A 20,003-nucleotide genomic window follows, 5' to 3' on the forward strand; every position below is an offset into this window, starting at 1 on the left:
GCAAGCGGGTTGCCTCTTCTTTAACGAATTTATTCCTGGCCTCGGCATATATGGCGCTTCTTCTGTTGTACCGGTGCTACGTTGGGATCCAGACTTAGCTTGTTCACGGCTATTTCCATTGGGATACCTGTCATATCCTCGTGTGACCATGCAAAACAATCAGCGTTAATTTTAAGGAATTCAATAAAACCAGACCTGAGCTCTGGGTACAGTCCTGTTCCTAAGTGAAATTTTCTTTCTAAGAATTCTTTGAATAATGAAACTTGCTCTAGTTCCTCTGTCGTGGATTTCGTTGCGTCCGTTTCTTTCGAAACATGGAAATATCTCGGCACCTGATATTGCTCTGACGATTCTGCCCCTAGAATAACCTCTTCTAACTCGGGACTAGGCACCGGTTCCTGTAATTTCTATGTCGTGCGCTCCTTCCCTTTGCTACTAGAAACTGGGATTGCATTCATCTCACTCGCTGTTAGTTGGTCACCTCTTATCTACTTAATTCCTTCGGGCGTTGGAAACTTCAGCAATTGGTGATACGTCAAAGGTACAGCTTTCATCTCGTGTAACCTTGGCCTTCCTAAGATGATGTTGTATCCCAGATCACCATCCACTACTTCGAAGAGAGTTTTTTTCATTGCTCCTTCAGCATTCGTGAGCAACAAGATCTCTCCCCGGGTCGTCACGTTCACAAGGTTGAATCTAACAAGGAGTTTTGTCGCCGGAATAATGCTTCCAGTGAGTTTAGCTTGTTCCAATACTCTCCATTGTATGATATTAGCTGAACTTCTTGGATCCACTAGAACACGCTAAATTTTAAAATCTAACACATTTAAAGAGAATATCAGCACGTCGTTGTGTGGTAACAGCAATCCGTCTGCGTCTTCTTCCATGAAAGTGATATCGTCCTCCCGGAGTCTTTTGTTGTGAGTTATCGATACTTTAGTCTTCTTTGCCGCCAAAAAGGTGACCCCGTTAATCTCGTTCCCCCCAAAGATCATGTTGATCGTTTGGCGTGGGGTTTTTTCTCCTGCTTTCGAGGATTCCGTGTTATCTCTATTGAGACCGTAATTGTTCTTAGCTCGGTCACTCAAGAATTCTCGAAGATGACCATTCTTCAATAGCGTTTCCACCTCCTCCCGAAGATGTCGGCAGTACCCTGTCTGGTGACCGCTCGTACCGTGGTATTCGCACCATGAATCGGACCCCATAGGTCACGAGAATCATTCTTCTTTAATGTTCCTCATGGCTGACATCAGTTCCACTATACTGACGTTGAAGTTATATTCTGATAACATGAGGTAAGAAAGATCTCGAGACCCCAACGTTTGTTTATCTTGAAGTGATCTATTATTTCGACCACGATCAGTCCCTCCGTCAACTGTGAACTTGTTTGCTGCTCGGAAATTTTTTCCACGGCCTTCGGTATGCTCGTAGGGCAAAAACCGACCCATCGTAGTCCGCCTATCCGCGTCGTAGTCATCCTTTGATTTTTATCTGTTCTTCTCTCATCCTTTGGCCGATGATGTAGAACCGACCTGGTCATATACGATCCTTATCTTTGACTCGTACCGGTTGTTAACATCTGCCCAGGTTATTGCTTGAAACTCAAGCAGGCTCTCCTTCAGCTTCCGGGAAGCGTCTGAACTTCTCGGATTCAATCCTTTGGTGAATGCTTCAGCTGCCCATTCATCCGGGACGGCCGGGAGCAACATTCTTTCTTTATGGAATCGGGTAACAAACTCTCGTAATAATTCTGATTCTCCTTGCGCGATTCTGAATATGTCGGCCTTCCGAACTTGCACCTTTCTGGCTCTGGCATGAGCTTTAATGAAAGAATCCGCGAGCATTTCAAAATAATCAATGGAATACTTGGGCAGTAATGAATACCACGTTAAGGCTCCCGTCGTGAGAGATTCGCTGAATTTCTTTAGCAACACAGATTCAATTTCGTGAGGAACTAGATCATTTTCCTTTCACCGCCATTGTGTAGGTGGTAATATGTTCCTGCGGGTATGAAGTTCCATCATACTTTTGAACTTCAGGCATTTTGAAATGCTTCAAGATTAGTTCTAGTGCCGCACTTGTCTTGTACGGTAATTGAACTTACTTCTTCGAGTTCGGGCCTTTCAATACTGGTGGTGTGCCCGGGATTTTATCCATGCGGGCGTTTACTTCCCTCATGAATCGTAAAAGCTCATCCTTGCATGAATCGTTCTCGTTGTTAAGACCTGATCTGCTCCCCCCAGCCCCATCGGAGCCAACTTCACCCCTGGGAGTGTTGTTATCAACTCTCTGCGTTATTTGGTCTGTGGGAACAATGGGAGGAATTGGGTTGCGCCTATTTGTGTTATTTGAAGCACCTAATAGCGCCTGCTTCAGTTCCGTCATAACCTCATCCTGCCACGTGAGATGGCCTAGGATGATTGCCTGTTGCTTTTGCAGGATCCTCATAACATCCGTTACTTGTTCCTCATCGGCATCATCAGGAGTTGTCTACTGAACCCGTCAAGGGTATCGCCTATCATGCACCGGTGTGGCGTCATTCCACTCATTCTGTGTGTCACTAGTCGAATCCTCGAAATGAGGCTGATACCCTTGAATTTCAGGATTGCGTGCATCGTTAATAGTATTATCTGCCATTTGTTGTGATTTTTTCTAAGACAATATAATCAAGACACGTTAGTAAAAAAAGGTAAGGATCAATTTAATTTCACGGTTGTCTAAGCCCCACGATGGGCGCCAAACTGTTTACTCGTAAAATGGTACAGTTGAATTTATACGTGGTTTTTAGACAAGTGAACTAATTTGATCCTGAAATAATATAATAATTGAAGAAATACACAGTACTTAGCCTTGGAATGTAGATGAAATAGCAAAGATAGTGATTTCGTGAACATGATTTCTGAACACAGCAATGATGAGATCAGAAAGCAAGAGAGTGAAACTGTATAAAGCTTTGTATAGAATATAGTATATGTTCTTGCCAGAAAATTCGTGTCCTTTACAATGGTAACTGAGCTCACTATTTATAGTTATGCCTAGGGAAAAAGGTCCTATGATCATGCCCTCCTTTAGTGCCAGTTATGAGGGTCATTGATAAAGATATAACGTTGAGTGTAAATGTCAAATTCTTTGTAACGGACCGTCGCTCTTAATGCTGTAGAATATTCCTTTATAAATGCTACCGGGCGCAAAGCATTTAATACAACTTTTATGAACGTTATCCATTCCGGTGACAAGCGCAATGACTGCGTTCGGTCTTCAGCCATTCCATCTCGGATTCCACGTGTCCTCCTTTTAGTCAGCCACGTGTCATATCATATTTTATCCTATACAACTATATTCTATTCTTTGTATCTACTCTCATCTCATTGTATTTAGATAATTTTTATTATTAATGATCGACTTAATCAATCATCTCTTTATCTAAATTTGAACAATTCTTCAATAATTTAGTTATAAAAGTTACTCCTATTCAATAATCTATATTATTATAAAAGTGGAAATGTAACGACCCGGTCGGTCGTTTTGAGTATTATAACCCCGTTCCCCCATTTACTGCTCAATTTATACTTTACAGTTGTTTTATGACTTACCGAGTTAGTTGGTTCGGGTCCAGAAGGATTTCGGAGTGAAATGAGATACTTAGTCTCTTAATTGAAAATTTAAGTTGGAAAAGTTGACCGGATACTGACTTATATGTAAACGACCTCGGAGTTTAATTCTGATGATTCCAATAGCTCTGTATGGTGATTTTGGGCTTAGGAGAGTGTCCGAAAAATTATTTGAAGGTCCGTAGTGGAATTAGGCTTGAAATGGCAAAAGTCGAATTTTTGGAAAGTTTGACCGGGGGTTGACTTTTTGATATCGGGGTCGAAATCCGATTCTAAAAATTTTAATAGGTCTGTTATGTCATTTATGACTAGTGTGCAAAATCTGAGGTCAATCGGACTTGATTTGATAGGTTCCGGCGTCGTTTGTGGAAACTTGAAATTTTGAAGTTTATTAGGCTTGAATTGTGTTATGATTAGTTGTTTTAGCATTGTTTGAAGTAATTTGAGGGTTCGACTAAGTTCGTATGATGTTATGCGACTTGACGGTATATTTGGTTGAGGTACCGGGGGCTTCGGGTGAGTTTCGGATGGTTAACGGATCAATTTTGGACTTGGCATTCCAGTTGAAGAATGCTGATTTTCTGTCACTGGTTTCCTTCTACGCGATCGCATGAGAATGTCCGCGATCGCGTAGGCTTCTTTAAGGCAGTGATGATTTTGTTCTTTGCGATCGAGTTAAGAGGGCCGTGATCGCGTAGCTATGCGAGTTTGTTATTCGCGAACACGTGAAGAAGCACGTGAGCAGAATTAGAGGTCGTGTGTTTTGTGCTTCGCGATCGCGTGGACGAGTCCATAATCGAGTAGGCCTGTGAGAGTAAGCTTCGCGATCACGTGGAAAAGTCCTCAATTGCGCAGGGTTAAATCTGGGCAGTGGAAATTTGTGCTTCGCGATCGCGTGTGGTTGTCCGTGATCGCGTAGAGCAAATGACTAGGTAGAGAGTTTAAGTTCTGAAAATGGGACTTCATCTCATTTTCCATTTTTATCGATTTGGAGCTCGGAGAGAGAGAATATTCGGGAGATTTTCAAGGAAAACAATGGGGTAAGTGTTCCTAACTCAATATTGGTTAAATTACCCGAATCCATGGTTGTTTTTGACATTTAATTAGTGAATTAAGTTGGAAGATTTAGAAAACCCTCTTGGTTTAAATTGAAGATTTGAGGGTCGAGTTGAGGTCGGATTTTGGTAAAATTGGTATGGTTAGACTCGTGGTTGAATGAGCTTTCAGATTTTGTAACTTTTGTCGGGTTCTGAGACATGGGCCCCATAGGCAATTTTTGAGCTAAATTTTGGATTTTGTTTGAAAATTAGTATTTTCTTATGGGATTAATTCCAATAAATTTTACTGACTGAATCGAATTATTTATGGCTAGATTCGAAGCATTTGTTAGCCAATTTACGAGGAAAAGACATTGCAGAATAAAGAATTACACGGCTTGAGGTAAGTAACAGTTCTAAATTTGGTCCTGAGGGTATGAAACCCCGGAATATGTATTATGTGATTGGTTTTGAGGGGACGCACATGCTAGGTGACGGGCGTGTGGGCATGCACCGTAGGAATTATGACGTGGTCAATTCCATAGAACTGTGTAGTTGAAAAATTTGTCGATATCCGTACATTTTTTCCCGTATTAGAGAAATTGATCTATGAATCATGTTTAAATCATATGTTTACACTATTGGGACCCACAGAGGTCGTGTACTTATGAAATTATTTGCTAAATTGCTGTTTTGCACTCAGTCACAGTTCTATTTGCACATTTTTACCTAAGTCTCTCTTATTCATTATAGATGCATCATATCATTGTTGTTAGGCTGCTTATCATGATTTCTGAGAGCCCGAGAGACTGGAGAGGTTGATGACTGAGTGAGGCCGAGGGCCTAATTGTGAGGATATTTATGGATCGGGCTGCACGCCGCAGCATGTTCATTGATTTATGTCATGATTGGCTTGATATAGCGCTTGGGCTGAAGGAGCCCCTCCGGAGTCTGTACACACCTCCAGTGAGCGCAGGTACCTACTGAGTGCGAGTGTCGAGTGCCGAGTGATGAGCGACTGTGAGGAAAGAGTGGCTGTAAGGAAAGAGTGACTGTGAGGTTTGAGTGAATGGGAGGACTGAGTGACTGTTACTCTGAGAGGATGCATTGATTTCATTATTTGCTGCATTTCAGCTGTCATATATCATTTGGAAATATCGGAAAAACATTATTTTATGTTTCGGTCAAACTTGATATGAAATTTCAGTGAAATCTTAAAGTTGAACTTGAGAGCATGCCTACTCTTTTATATTGAAAAGTACTGTATTTGGACTTAGCTGAGAAGCTCGTCACTACTTTTAGTTCTTTATTTATTATTGTTACTTACTGATTTGGTTGTACTCATACTACACCCTGCACTTCGTGTGCAGATCCAGGTGATCCCGCATACAATGGGTGTTGATTCTTTCACACAGTTGATTTTTCAGAGATTCAGAGTTAGCTGCCATGTTTCGCAGACCTTGTCTCTCCTTCCCTATCCTTTTGTTTATTGTATTTGGTCTCGGATTATTATAGACCACGTTTTCCAGAGTTGTAATGTATAGATGCTCATGTACTAAGTGACACCAGGTTTTGGGAGTGTGTGTATCGGTATTTGCGAGACTTGTGGATTGTGTTTAAATATTATATTTTCAAACTTAAAAGAAATTGTGGTTTATTGATGTTGTCGGCTTGCCTAGTATCGAGATAGGTACCATCACGATAGGTTAGGATTTTGGGTCGTGACAAGTTGGTATCAAAGCCTAGGTTACATAGGTCTCACGAGTCATGAGCAGGTTTAGTAGAGTCTTGCGGATCGGTACGGAGATGTCTGTACTTTTCTTCAAGAGGCTGCCTAACCCTTAGGAAAATTTCATTTTCTTGTATTCTGTCGTGCGAATTGTTGATTCCGAAAACTAAATTTCTGTTATTCTATTCTCTCAGAAATGGTGAGGACACGTACTACCAAATTGGACGGTCAGCCACCAGTGCCACCAGCTAGGGCCGCGAGAGGCCGGGTCCGTGGTAGAGGCAGGGGCCGAGGTAGAGGTCGAGGTGTAGCTCGTACAGCAGTTGGAGTAGCACCTGTAGTACCACCAGTTGCTCCAGCTCAGGAGCAGATTCTAGATATAGCTGAGTCGACAGGACCAGCTCAGGCACCAGCTGTGCCTATTGAGATTTCAGGCCTTTAGGAGACTTTGGCCCAGATATTGACAGTTTGCACTAGCCTTGCTCAGGTGGTTTCGGCTCAGGTCGCACTTGCCACTTCTCAGGCGGGGGGAGGTACTCATACCCCTGTTGCTCGTACTCCATATTAGGTGTTATAGGGATTTCAGAAACTGGGGGCACTATCAGCCCAGCCATCTACAGCTGTTAAGGCCCCGGTAGTGCCCGTTATGGCAGATGATGACCATAGGAGACTTGAGAGATTTGGGAGGCTTCGACCTCCATCATTTAGAGGTGCTAAGTTAGAAGATGCTCAGTGTTTTCTGGATAAGTGCCAGCGGATACTTCGGACAGCGGGTATACTAGAGACCAGTGGGGTCTCGTTCACTACTTTTCAATTTTCTGGGGCTGCCTTCAGATGGTGGGAGGCTTATGAGAGGCGCAGGCTGGTCGGTGCAGCACCACTTACATGTTAGGAATTCTCCGTTCTCTTTTGGAGAAGTTTGTGTCGTAGTCTCGCAGAGAGAAGCTGCGCAGACAGTTTGAGCAGTTACGTCAAGATGGTATATCTGTGACACAGTACGAGATGAGATTTTCTGAGTTGGCTCGTCACGCAGTTTGGTTGGTTCCCACTTATAGGGAGAGGATTAAGAGGTTCATTGATAGTCTCACATACCAGTTGCGGTTACTTATATCTCGGGAGAGGGTATCTGGTGCTACTTTTGATGAGGTAGTTGACATTGCTTGGTAGATAGATATGGCACGTAGCCAAGAGCGTGGAGAGAGGGAGGCTAAAAGGCCTCGTGGTCCAGGTGATTTCAGCGGTGCTCCTTCTGGGGGGTCAGTTTTACCGCGGTAGGGGTCGTCCTTACAGACACACTCATACGGGTTGTCCAGTTCACTGTGGTGTATCATCCAGCCAGGGTTCATATAGTTCTCATCAGGGCCATTCATCTCTCAGTGCCCTGCCAGCCCAGAGTTCATCCCGTGCTCCTTCGATTCAGGTTTTATTTGCATCGGGTGCTTCCAGCAGTTATTCTGGTTCTCAGGGCCTGATTCAGTCAGTACCACCACTAGTACCAGGGAGCTACGTTGAGTACGGGGAATTTGGGCATATGTGGAGGCAATGTCCTCGTCGCTCGGGAGATCCAGTGCAGCAGAGGAGTCAGACTATGACTTCAGCACCAGTTACTTCACCACCTGCCCAGCCAGCTCTGGGTGGGGGTCAGTCAACTAGGGGTCGCCCAAGAGGAGGAGGCCGATCAGGTGGCGGTCAGGCCCGATTCTATGCTTTTCCTGCCATGCCAGATGTCGTTTACTCAGATGCAGTGATCACAGGTATTGTCTCAGTGTGCCACAAGGAAACTTCTATATTATTTGACCCTGGTTCTACTTATTCGTATGTATTATCATACTTTACTCATTATCTGGATATGCCCCGTGAGTCCTTAGTTTCATATGTTTGTGTATCTACGCCGGTGGGCGCTACTATTATTGTGGACCATGTATATCGGTCTTGTGTGGTAACCATTGGGGGACTGGAGACTAGAGTTGATCTCTTATTGCTCAGTATGGTTGATTTCGATGTAATCTTAGGTATGGATTGGTTGTCTCCATGTCATGCTATTCTGGACTGTCACGCAAAAACCATGACGTTGGCGATGCCGGGGTTGCTGAAGGTCGAATGGAGGGGTTCTCTAGATCATGTTCCCAGCAGGGTAATTTCTTATTTGAAAGTCTAACATATGGTTATGAAGGGGTGTTTGTCATATTTGGCTTTTGTGAGAGATGTTGATGCAGATACTCCTAATATTGATTCAATACCGGTAGTGAGAGACTTTCCAAATGTATTTCCTGTAGACCTGTTGGGTATGCCGCCCGACAGAGATATTGATTTCGGTATTGACTTGGTGCAGGGATCTCAACCCATTTCTATTCCTCTGTACTGTATGGCACCAGATGAGTTAAAAGAATTTAAAGAGAAACTTCAGGAAATTCTTGATAAGGGGTCCATTAGGCCTAGTGTGTTGCCTTGGGGTGCAACCGGTTCTGTTTGTGAAAACGAAAGATGGTACTATGCGAATGTGTATCGATTACAGGCAGTTGAAAAAAGTTACAATCAAGAATAAGTATCCTTTGCCGTGTATTGATGGTTTATTTGACCAACTTCAGGGAGCGAGGGTATTCTCCAAAATTAATTTGAGATCGGGGTATCACCAGTTGAAAATTCGGGATTTGGATATTCAAAAATCATCATTCAGAACTCGTTATGGTCACTATGAATTTCTGGTGATGTCATTTGGGCTAACCAATGCCCCAGCAGCATTTATGCACCTGATGAATAGCGTATTCCAGTCGTATCTTGACTCATTTATCGTGGTATTTATTGATGATATCCTGGTATACTCACGTAGCCAGGAGGAGCATGTACAATACTTGGGTATTGTATTACAGAGGCTGAGAGGGGAGAGATTGTATTCCAAATTCTCTAAGGGTGAGTTCTGGCTTAGTTCGGTGGCATTCTTGGGACACATAGTGTCCAGTGAAAGGATTAAGGTGGATCCAAAGAAAATAGAGGCAGTTCAGAGTTGGCCCAGTCTATCTTGAGTTACTGAGATTCAGAGTTTTCTCGGCTTGGCCGGTTATTATCGTCGCTTCGTGGAGGATTTCTCGTCTATTGCATCGCCTATGACTAAATTGACCCAGAAAGGTGCTCCGTTCAGGTGGTCGGATGAATGTGAAGAGAGCTTTCAGAAGCTCAAGACAGCTTTGACTACAACTCCAGTATTGGTGTTGCCTACGGGTTCAGGGTCTTATACTGTGTATTGTGACGCGTCGCTTATTAGTCTCAGCGCAGTGCTTATGCAAGACGGTAGGGTGATTGCCTATGTGTCCAGATAGTTAAAGGTACATAAGAAGAATTATCCGGTCCACGACCTTGAGTTAGCAGCTATTGTTCATGCCTTGAAAATTTGGCGGCATTATTTGTACGGGGTCCATTGTGAGATTTTATACTGATCATCAGAGTCTACAGCATTTGTTTAAACAAAAGGATCTTAATTTGCGACAGCGAAGGTGGTTGGAGTTGCTTAAGGATTATGATATCACAATTCTCTATCATCCCGGAAAGGCCAATGTGGTAGCCGATGCCTTGAGTCGTAAGGCGGAGAGTTTGGGTAGCTTAGCATACTTACTGGTAGCAAAGAGGCCTTTAGCCTTGGATGTTCAGGCCTTGGCCAACCAGTTTTTTAGATTGGATATTTTCGAGCCGAGTCGAGTTTTGGCTTGTGTGGTTTCTCGGTCTTCTCTTTATGATCGTATTAGAGAGCGCCAGTATGATGATCCTCATCTGCTTGTCCTTAAGGACACGGTTCAGCACGGTGATGCCAAGGAAGTCACTATTGGGGATGACTGTGTATTACGGATGCAGGGTAGGCTATGTATGCCTAATGTAGATGGTTTGCGTGAGTTGATTCTCCAGGAAGCTCACAGTTCGCGGTACTTCATTCATCCAAGTGCTGCAAAGATGTATCAGGACTTGAGACATCACTATTGGTGGAGAAAAATGAAGAAAGATATAGTTGGTTTTGTAGCTCGGTGTTTAAATATATATATATATATATATATATATATATATATATATATATATATATATAAAGGGAGGGGGGGAGAGAGAGAGAGAGAGAGAGAGAGAGAGAGAGAGAGAGAGAGAGACTACTATATTAGGAAGAAACTACTCCTCAATTTGAATTGGTAGTTATTTATTTTTTCTTATTTAAAGGTACTTATATACCATCGAATAAGTTTTTTGTTATGTATTTTTTTAATTATATTTCTAATGTTTAATGCTATTACATTATTAGTAGAAATATTTATTTGCATATTACTTTGTTTAATATTTTGTCGTATATTTTATTACTTTTGATTTTTTTTTATTTTGAAGTGTATTCAATTGGTCCCAATAATATTATCTTAATTTTAATGAATAAAATATCTATTAAATTAAAGGGATTTATATTGTCATCGAATAACTTTTTTGTTCTATATATTTCTTTATTATATTATCAAATTTTTAGTATTATTGCGTTGTTAATAGAAATGTATATTAGCATATTACTTTGTATAATATTTTTGTCTGCTACTTTCTTTTTGTAATATAATAGAAGATATATATTGTAATGACCTGACCGGCCATTTTACTTTTTAGATCCCCTTTCCCCTAATTAAGACTCCCCGTATATGCTTTTACTATTTTATGACTTGCGGGGATGGTTAGTTCGGGTTTGGAAGGGTTCGTATTAAAATCGGAACACTTGGTTCCTTAATATTGGCTTAAATGGTTAAGTTTGACTTGAGTCAACGTTTTGAGTAAACAACCTCAGAATCGGGATTTTACGGTCCCAATAGGTTTGTATGATAATTTTGGACTTGGGCGTATGTTCAGATCGGGTTTCAGATGACCTGGGAGCGTTTCAGCGCTTAATATTGAAAGTCGACGCATTTAAGGTTTTCAAGTTCTTTAAAGTTGGTTTGAAGTGGATTTTGTTGTTATCGAGGTCCGTTTGGGATTCCGAGCCTGAGAATAGTTTCATATGGTAATTTAAGACTTGTACGCAAAATTTGGCGTCATTCTGAAGTTTTTGAGTTCCATGATTTGATTCATGCGTTTTGGCGTCTGATTCATGATTGTAAATGTTATTTCGGTGTTTCGATCGCGCGGGTCAGTTCGCATGATGTTTTTAGACTTGTGTGGACGTTTGGTGTGGAGGCCTGAGGGCTCGGGTGAGTTTCGGACGCGTTCAGAGGGATGTAAGGATTTCAATTTTCTGGTTTTTTTGTTGGTGCCTCAAGTATCGCAAATGCGAGGTTTTGTTCACATTTGCGAGGTTGTCTTCGCAATTGAGATGAAGCCTGGACGAGGCAGGACTCGCATTTGCGAGATTTTTCTTCGCTTTTGCGATCAGCACCCCTTCGCATTTGTGAACTTCTTGGTCGCATTTTTGACCATGTCAGAGAAGGCCAGCCTTCGCATTTGCAATGGTTTTGTCACATTTGAGAACAAGATGTCACAAATGCGACATTTGCGACTGTTGTAGGAGTTTTTTATTACGGGACTTAGCTTTGTTTCCCTCATTTCCCACTTGGTCTTAGGCGATTGTGAGTGCATTTTGTGAAGGGATTCCATCAACATCAAGAGGTAAGTGATCCCTATCAATTCTTTAGCTAAGTGCATGAATCATGGGTAGATTTAACATGGAAAGATGGTGAAATTAATGGGATTTTTAGGAAAACCTAGGGTTTTGGTAAAAATGGGATTTCACCACGAAAATGATTATGGAATTAGGTAAAAATTATATATTTGAGTTCGTGAGGTTATGGGTAACATTTATCTTCGAAAATTTCCGAAATTCGGGCACATGGGCCCGAGGGTAAATTTTAGGAATCTTCCAATTTGGGTTGGGTAATTTCTCTAATAGTTAAATTATGAACTTGTGAGTGTATATTGATTAATTTATATAATATTTGGCTAGTTTCAGGTTGTTTGGCACCAAGTTGAGGCTTTAGAGCGGATTTGGGGTCCAGAAGTGAGCTTGAGAACGAGGTAAGTCTCTTGCCTAACCTTCGAAGTGGGGACTCATACCCTTAGGTGAATCTTGTTGTGTACTACTTGTGTGGGGAGCTGCGTACACACTAGGTGACGAGAGTCCGTGCGTAACTATATTCCATGAAAATATCCGGGTAGTCTTAGATCCACATCATGCTTTAATTGTATCATTATGTTTTTTATGCATATTAATTGTCTTAAATAGAGCTGAGACTAGGGATTTTAAAATTGAAAATTTCCAATTTAGATTTCTTATTTTTCGGAAGAATTGAGAAATACATAATAACTTTGAGAAATTCATGTCCACTCGCATCGCAAGTACTTTCGCGAGCGAGGTAAACTTCTCTACTCTCATGGGAGCGGGCCATTCGCCTCGACAGTATAATAGATGTATGTATGGTTCGTGTCGTTTGACCCTCGGCAGTGCGCACATTATGATGGGGTCGGTTCGTTCGCCTCGGCATGATTATGTATCACACTCTCATGGGAGCGGGTCGTTCGCCTCGGGAGTATAATAGATGTATCTATTTTCCATGTCGTTCGACCCTCGACAGTGCACACATTATGATGGGATTGGTTCATACGCCTCGGCATTTCTATAAAATACTCTTATGGAATCGTGCGTAATATTTGACAAAAAGCCAGTATACATACATACATACATACATACTCCGGTTGAGGAGGTAACTACTAAATGAGAGCTTGAGTTTATTGTTGAGAGGAGTATTTTACCACGTATTTATACGTGCTTGTTACGTTTATTTACTCTGCCTCACATCTGATTAATTCCTATTGTATTTGACTTATTGGACCACTAGTAAGTGTCGATGCCGACCCCTCGTCACTACTTCTCTGGGGTTAGGCTAGATATTTGCTGGGTACGCGTTGATTTACGTACTCATTGTCACTGGCTCATTTTCTTACGCTCGTCAGTGGCACCGAATTTCCCGTGCAGTGCCTGCAGTTCCCCTCGCTGCAGGCCAACCTTTCCTTTTCCCAAGTATTCCAATCACGATCCTGTACCTGTTGGTAGAGCTCTCCCATGAGGCTCACCCTAATTGAGCCTCATGTAGGATGTCTAGGCACTTGGCCTCGACATGTTGTGGCGCTTCTCGTCTTAGGATTATAATCCATGCGCACCATGGGGGTTAGCTTAGGACATGTCTTGTCCCTCGCCAAGAACTGAGCATCGCTCTCACGTGCATAGTCCGATCCTCAAGCTTAACAGTCACCTAGTGCATCCGCAACCGGCTTGTGCTTTGCTCGAGTAAGGCAACCTTTAGTCCTTGGCCATTATCATGTGCGTCTTTCGTGCCATGCCCATACATAGCCCTCGCGACACACTTCCACTTGCTGAACTTATTGTGCAGGTATATATATATATATATATATATATATATATATATATATATATATATATATATATATATATATGTCTCTGGTGATCCTCTGGGCACAGAGGCACGGCTATTGCAGGGACTTTACGATGAGCTGCATTCCTTGTTATAATCCGCAACATACTGAGTCTTCATCTGAGTAATTTTTATTCTCCTATCTAACTTGTATTCCAGACGGATATTGTATTATTATTGTACTCCTTAGTAGATGCCCATGCACTTGTGACACTGGGTTTTGGGGGTTCCTACTGGTTGTTCATTATTGCACTTCACGTAATTATTATCATTTCACCTTGGAATTTATATTTTTATACAGGAATTGGAAAATAAGATCACGGGTTTTCTACGAGTACCAGTTTTTATACTATGTATTAAATGGAAATTTTGATTTCAAATTAATAAAGAATAAGTAATTAAGTTGATCAATCATTGTTGGCTTGCTTGATGGCGGCGTTAGGTGCCATCACGACCTACAATGTATTTTGGGTCGTGATAGCTTGGTATCAAAGCTCTAGGCTCACTTGGGTCTCACTAGTAATGAGCAAGTCTAGTAGAGTCTTGCAGATCGGTACAGAGGCGTCTGTACTTATCTTCCAGAGGCTACAGGGTTATTAGGAGCACTTCCCTCCTTGATTTCTCATTGTGCGATTTGATTCCTTTGAGGCTTATGCCTATATTTCCTTCCTACTCAATCTTACGCGACGTGAAGCACTTGTTATAAATTGGGAATCGAGGAGTTGTAGTGCTAAGGATGTTTTATCGTTTCAGCTTAGTATCTGTATTTTATATGGTTTTGAGGCTATGGCGCAGATTGCTATGATGTTCATGAATTGTTATCGCATAGTGTTGGTGTAATGGTAGGGTGATTATCTATGTGTCGAGGCAGTGAATGAATCAAAAGGAGGATCTCTCAGTGCATGGTTTAGGGGTTCGACATTTAATTCCAGCGGGGAAAGACAATCGGTCTATGGATGTTCAGGCTTTGGTTGGTGGAGTATCGAGACATGATATTTTGGGTGTGATGGCATTCTCATTTGTGATGTGGTGCCGTCGTCCTTCTCTTTAGAACACATTAAGGTTTGCCGGTGTTATGGTCCTCTTTGATTTGCCCTCAGGGTAGCGTGTTGTGAAATGGTGCCTGAGAAGCAACTATCAGATATGGAGGTGTGTAGCAGTTTCAGAATCGAATCGGTGTTTTTAATGTTGATGGCTCGAGAAAGATGATCTTCAAAGAGGCTTAGAGTTGGTAGAAATTTATTAGTTCAGGTGCTACAGAGATGGATTTTAATTTGAGGCAACATTTGGGTAGTGAAGGATAAGGAAGGACATGGTGGGAGGTGTTTCGTGGCGGTTGAATTGCTAGTAGGTCAAGTATGAAAAACAGAGGTCGAGAAGTTGCTTAAAGGTTATGTGTAAATCGATCCCGAAAGAGTTATGACGGTTTAGACCACGACTCGAGGTTTGTATTCTCTGTGGTTATGGGAATTCAGTTACGTGTTGCAATGGTTCTTCCGAAATGAGTTGAGTGAAAGGGATTCTAGACAATGAAGTGTTTATTCTACTAGTAGTTCCGGGGTTATGAGGAATTCTTGTACTCTCGCATAGTGGTGCAATAGGTGCAGTGAGCGGCATAGGAATTTGGAAGTTGAGGATCAAGGTTGCGGTTCGGTGTTGACAAGAATGTCATGAGCTCAGATGAGCAAGGAAGAATTCAGATATTCAGAGTAAGTTGGCATTTTCTTTAGTGTCACCAAATAATAGTGTCCTATGTAAGAGGTTTAGTGTATTGATTTGCGGATTCTTGATTTTCCTTACAGAATTAGTACGGTTGGTGGTATGGAGGAGCAGACTTTGCTACCTGGTATGGAAGGTCGTAGGAGCGTATCCCACAGGGAATTTGTATAAATGTGACACGTTAGTCACTTTATTGTTAAGGATTGAAACCAAGTATGGAGATTTTGATGTTTTCGCTAATGTGAGAGATTATTCCTGAAGGGCACTCTATTCATTTGGTTGTGGACTGTGGAAGTTAGTTCTATATTGGACGGTTGCTCGTGTATGTCATGAATAGGGCCATTGTGGACTTTTGAAAGGGTGTTGGCCCAGTGTGGTATGATTAGAATCGGTTTAAGGTCCGTTAGTGAGCCTAATGTGAATGTGTGCTATACGTCAGGTCGGATGTGTTCATTTATCATAGCATTGTTTACGGAGGAGTCTTCAGGTGCTGGATGTTAATACCATCATCAGTTATTTCATGTAATACTCTATTGTGCCATGTGGGTTGTGAGACGGCTAGATTATTTGCACAAATGTTGTGGTCTCGTGTAGCTTGTGGTATTATATGAGCAGGATGGCTCTCGAGATGCAGGTCATTTATTGCACCTTAGTCATGCTTGGGTTTTGTAGCGTATGGCGCTATCTGTCTCCTCAAGGTTATATTTTCGCACTTGGCGTGCTTGTGGTCGATATTCGGGTATTTGGTAGGTATAAGCATTATACCTTGATGGGTATTTCCTTATTTATTATTATGTGTGGATCGGGTGGCACGCCGCCACAGGTATGTTGTTTGGATCGGGTTACACGCCGCAACGGTATCATGTTTGGATCGGGTTGCACGCGGTAACGGTACCATGTGTGGATCGGGTTGCACGCCGCAACAGTGAGATGTTGAGTACGGTTCCCTATATCTATTCGTGTGTATTTTGTTTCTCATTCTCTGAGAAGGGTTCATAGCATCTGTTCGATCATTTTTTTCGTTACCCGGGCAGGGTAGTTCTTTTCCAGAGTTCGTGTTTCCTTATGTATCACATTCGAGTTTGTAGCTTGTTGACTCATTGATGGCGTCATATGAGGTTTTTTTTCAGTATTTGAGATGGCTTATTTCTTGAGCAGCTTGTACTGGGTGAGACGAGGTTATTGGACCTGAAATCAGTGCGATCGGAGTAATATAGGGTATATTAAAGAGAAAATATTGTTATTTAGTTAAAATTGAAGTAATGTTCTTGTTCGGAGAAAGACTCCTTGATTTATTGATTTGGTTAGGTGGTTATGAGTTTCTATACATCTCTTTAGTCGTAGCAGTATTGCGAAAGTTGGAACATGGCTTACATGTGTTATACGGCGCATTGTGGGTACCAGATTAGTGGAATTGCAGCTATTGTTGTCAGAGGATATTATTATGGTCAAGCGACTTATGTGCTGCAAGGTGTGGTTTCAGCGGAGGATCATGGTTATGTTGGGTACAGTGTGTGGTGATTGATGCGGTGTTCGTATGATAGAATCGGGTCTCGTGGAAAATTCTGGATGTTAGAATTTAGTTCTAAAGCTTGTTAGCTAAGGTTATAGGGAGGATCTTAGGTCTGGCTCGAGCTAATGTTCTCAACTTGTTTGTCGTGGTACGGGTAGGTGCACGAGGTGTTAAACAGTGATTTTGGACAACTTCGGAACAGTTCTTGGCATGTTCGAGGATGAACGTATGTTTAAGTGGGGGAGCATGTAACGACCCAATTGATTATCTTGAGCTCTAGCACGTTGTTCTGCGGTTTAAGGCCTCGAGTAGCTTCACTTATTGTATTACGACTTGTACGTGTGGTCGAAATTGAATTTCAGGAAGTTCGGAGTTGATACGGATGGAAAATGCTAATTTCGAAAGCTTTAAGTTAGAAGAATTGGCTAAGGTTTGACTTTGACTAAACGATCTCGGAATCGGGATTTGAAGGTTCCAGTAGGTACGTATGATGATTTCGGACTTGGGCGTATGTTCGGGTTGAGCATCGGGTGGTCCGGAAGCATTTCAGCGCTTATTATGGAAGGTTAGCATTTTGAAGGTTTTAGAATTTCCTAAGTTTGGTTTGAGGTGGAATTTGATCATATCGATGTCTGTTTGGATTTTTGAGCCTTGGAATAGGTTCATATCGTGATTTGTGACTTATACGTAAAGTTGGACGTCATTCCGGAATGTTTTGATAAGATTCGAACGCGATCATCGAAATTTGGAAGTTTAAAAGTTTAAAGAAAAGTTTCGATCGTTGATACGTAGTTTTGATGTTTTTTGGTGTGATTTGCGGCCTCGAGCATGTTCGTTTTATGTTTTAGGACTAGTTGGTATGATTGGACAGGGTTCCGGGGGCCTTGGGTGTGGTTCGGAGAGGTTTCGGACCATTTTCCCCTGTTTTGCAACTGATGGTGCTGGTGTCTTGTGTTGTTCTTTGCGAACGCGAAGGGTCTCACGCATTTGCGAATAAGAATTTTGGGCCGATGGATTTTGTTTTCTACACGAAGGCGACAGAGGGGTCGCGAACGCAGAAGGGGACTGGAGCACCTTACGCGATCGCGATACGAAGGTCGCGAACGCGATACGAAGGTCCCGAATGCCAAGAAGGAAGGGCCTGGGTCCTGGAAGCATTACGCCTTCGCGAATGCGGCTGTGTGACGGCTTGATAATTTGCACAAGTGTTCTGGTCCTGTGTAGCTTGTGGTATTATATGATCAGGATTGCTCTCGAGATGCAGGTCATTTATTGCACCTTAGTCGTGCTTGGGTTTTGTAGCGTATGGCGCTATCCGTCTCCCCAGGATTGTATTTTCGCACTTGGCATGCTTGTGGTCAATATTCGGGTATTTCGTAGTTATAAGCATTATGGCTTGATGGGTATTTCCTTATTTATTGTTATGTGTGGATCGGGTGGCACGCCGCCACTGGTATGTTGTTTGGATTGGGTTGGACGCCATAACGGTATCATGTTTGGATCGGGTTTTACGCCGCAATGGTACCTTGTGTGGATCGCGTTGCACGCCGCAATAGTGACATGTTGAGTACGGTTCCCTATATATATTCGTGTATATTTTGTTTCTCATTCTCTGAGAAGGGTTCATAGCATCTGTTTGATCATTTTATCCGTTACGCGGGCTGGGTAGTTCTTTTCCAGAGTTCGTGCTTTCTTATGTATTACATTCGAGTTTGTATCTTGTTGGCGCATTGATGGCGTCATATGAGGTTTTTGGCAGTGTTTGAGATGGCTTATTGCTTGAACAGCTTGTACCGGGTGAGAGGAGGTTATTGGACCTGGGTAAGTGCGATCAGAGTTAGGTAGGGTATATTAAAGAGCAAATATCGTTATTCTGTTCAAAATAAAGTAATGTTCTTGTTAGGAGGAGAGACTCCATGATTTATTGATTTGGTTAGGTTGTTATGTGTTTCTACACATCTCTTTCATCGTGGTAGTATTGCGAGAGTTGGAACAGGTCTTACATGTGTTATGAGGTGTATTGTGGGCATTGCATTAGTGGAATTGCAGCTATTGTTGTCAGATGATGTTATTAAGGTCAAGCAACTTATGTGGTGCAAGGACAGTGTCTGGTGATTGATGCGGTGTTCGTATGTTAGAATCGGGTCTCGTGGAAAATTCTAGATGTTGGAATTTGGTTCTAAAGCTTGTTAGCTAAGGTTATCGAGAGGATCTTCAGTCTTGCTCGAGCTAATGTGGTCAACTAGGTTGTGGTGGTATGGGTAGGTGCACGAGGTGTTAAACAGTTATTTTGGACAACTCTGGAACAGTTCTTGGCACGTTCGATGAATAATGTTTGTTTAAGTGAGGGAGAATGTAAAGGACTCGAGTAGCATCACTTCATGTATTACGACTTGTATGTATGGTCGGAATTGAATTTCGGGATGTTCGGAGTTGATTCGAATGGAAAATTCTAATTTTGGAAGCTTTAAGTTGGAAGAATTGACTAAGGTTTGATTTTGAGTAAACGATATCGGAATCGGAATTTGAAGGTTCCAGTAGGTTCGTATGATGATTTCGGACTTGGGCGTATGTTCGGGCTGAGTATCGGGTGGTGTAGAAGCATTTCGACGTTTATTATGGAAGGTTAGCATTTTGAAAGTTTTAGAATTTCCTAAGTCTGGTTTGAGGTGGACTTTGGTGATATCGATGTCTGTTTGGGGTTCCGAGCCTTGGAGAAGTTTCGTATCGTGATTTGTGACTTGTATGTAAAGTTTGGCGTCATTCCAGAATATTTTGATATGAGTCGGACACGTTCGTCGAAGTTTGGAAGTTAGAAAGTTTAAAGAAAGGTTTCAATCGTCGATTTGTAGTTTGATATTGTTTGGTGTGATTTGAGGCCTCGACCAGGTTCGTTGCGTATTTTGGGACTGGTTGGTGTGATTAGATGGGGTCCCAGGGGCCTCGGGTGTGATTCAGAAT

General features: G+C 42.1%; 1 long non-coding RNA gene across 1 annotated transcript in view; it reads left to right on the forward strand.

The window, feature by feature from the left end:
* LOC108948455 (uncharacterized) overlaps nt 1-18,737 on the forward strand; it is a 110,632-nt gene extending 91,895 nt beyond the window's left edge. Inside the window, exon 3 of the long non-coding RNA XR_011408140.1 lies at nt 18,725-18,737. This is a non-coding gene — a long non-coding RNA (uncharacterized lncRNA). The remainder of the gene's footprint in view (nt 1-18,724) is intronic.
* The last annotated feature ends 1,266 nt before the right edge of the window (nt 18,738-20,003 follow it).

Source organism: Nicotiana tomentosiformis, chromosome 5 (genome assembly GCF_000390325.3).
Source record: "Nicotiana tomentosiformis chromosome 5, ASM39032v3, whole genome shotgun sequence".
NCBI classification, from domain to species: domain Eukaryota; kingdom Viridiplantae; phylum Streptophyta; class Magnoliopsida; order Solanales; family Solanaceae; genus Nicotiana; species Nicotiana tomentosiformis.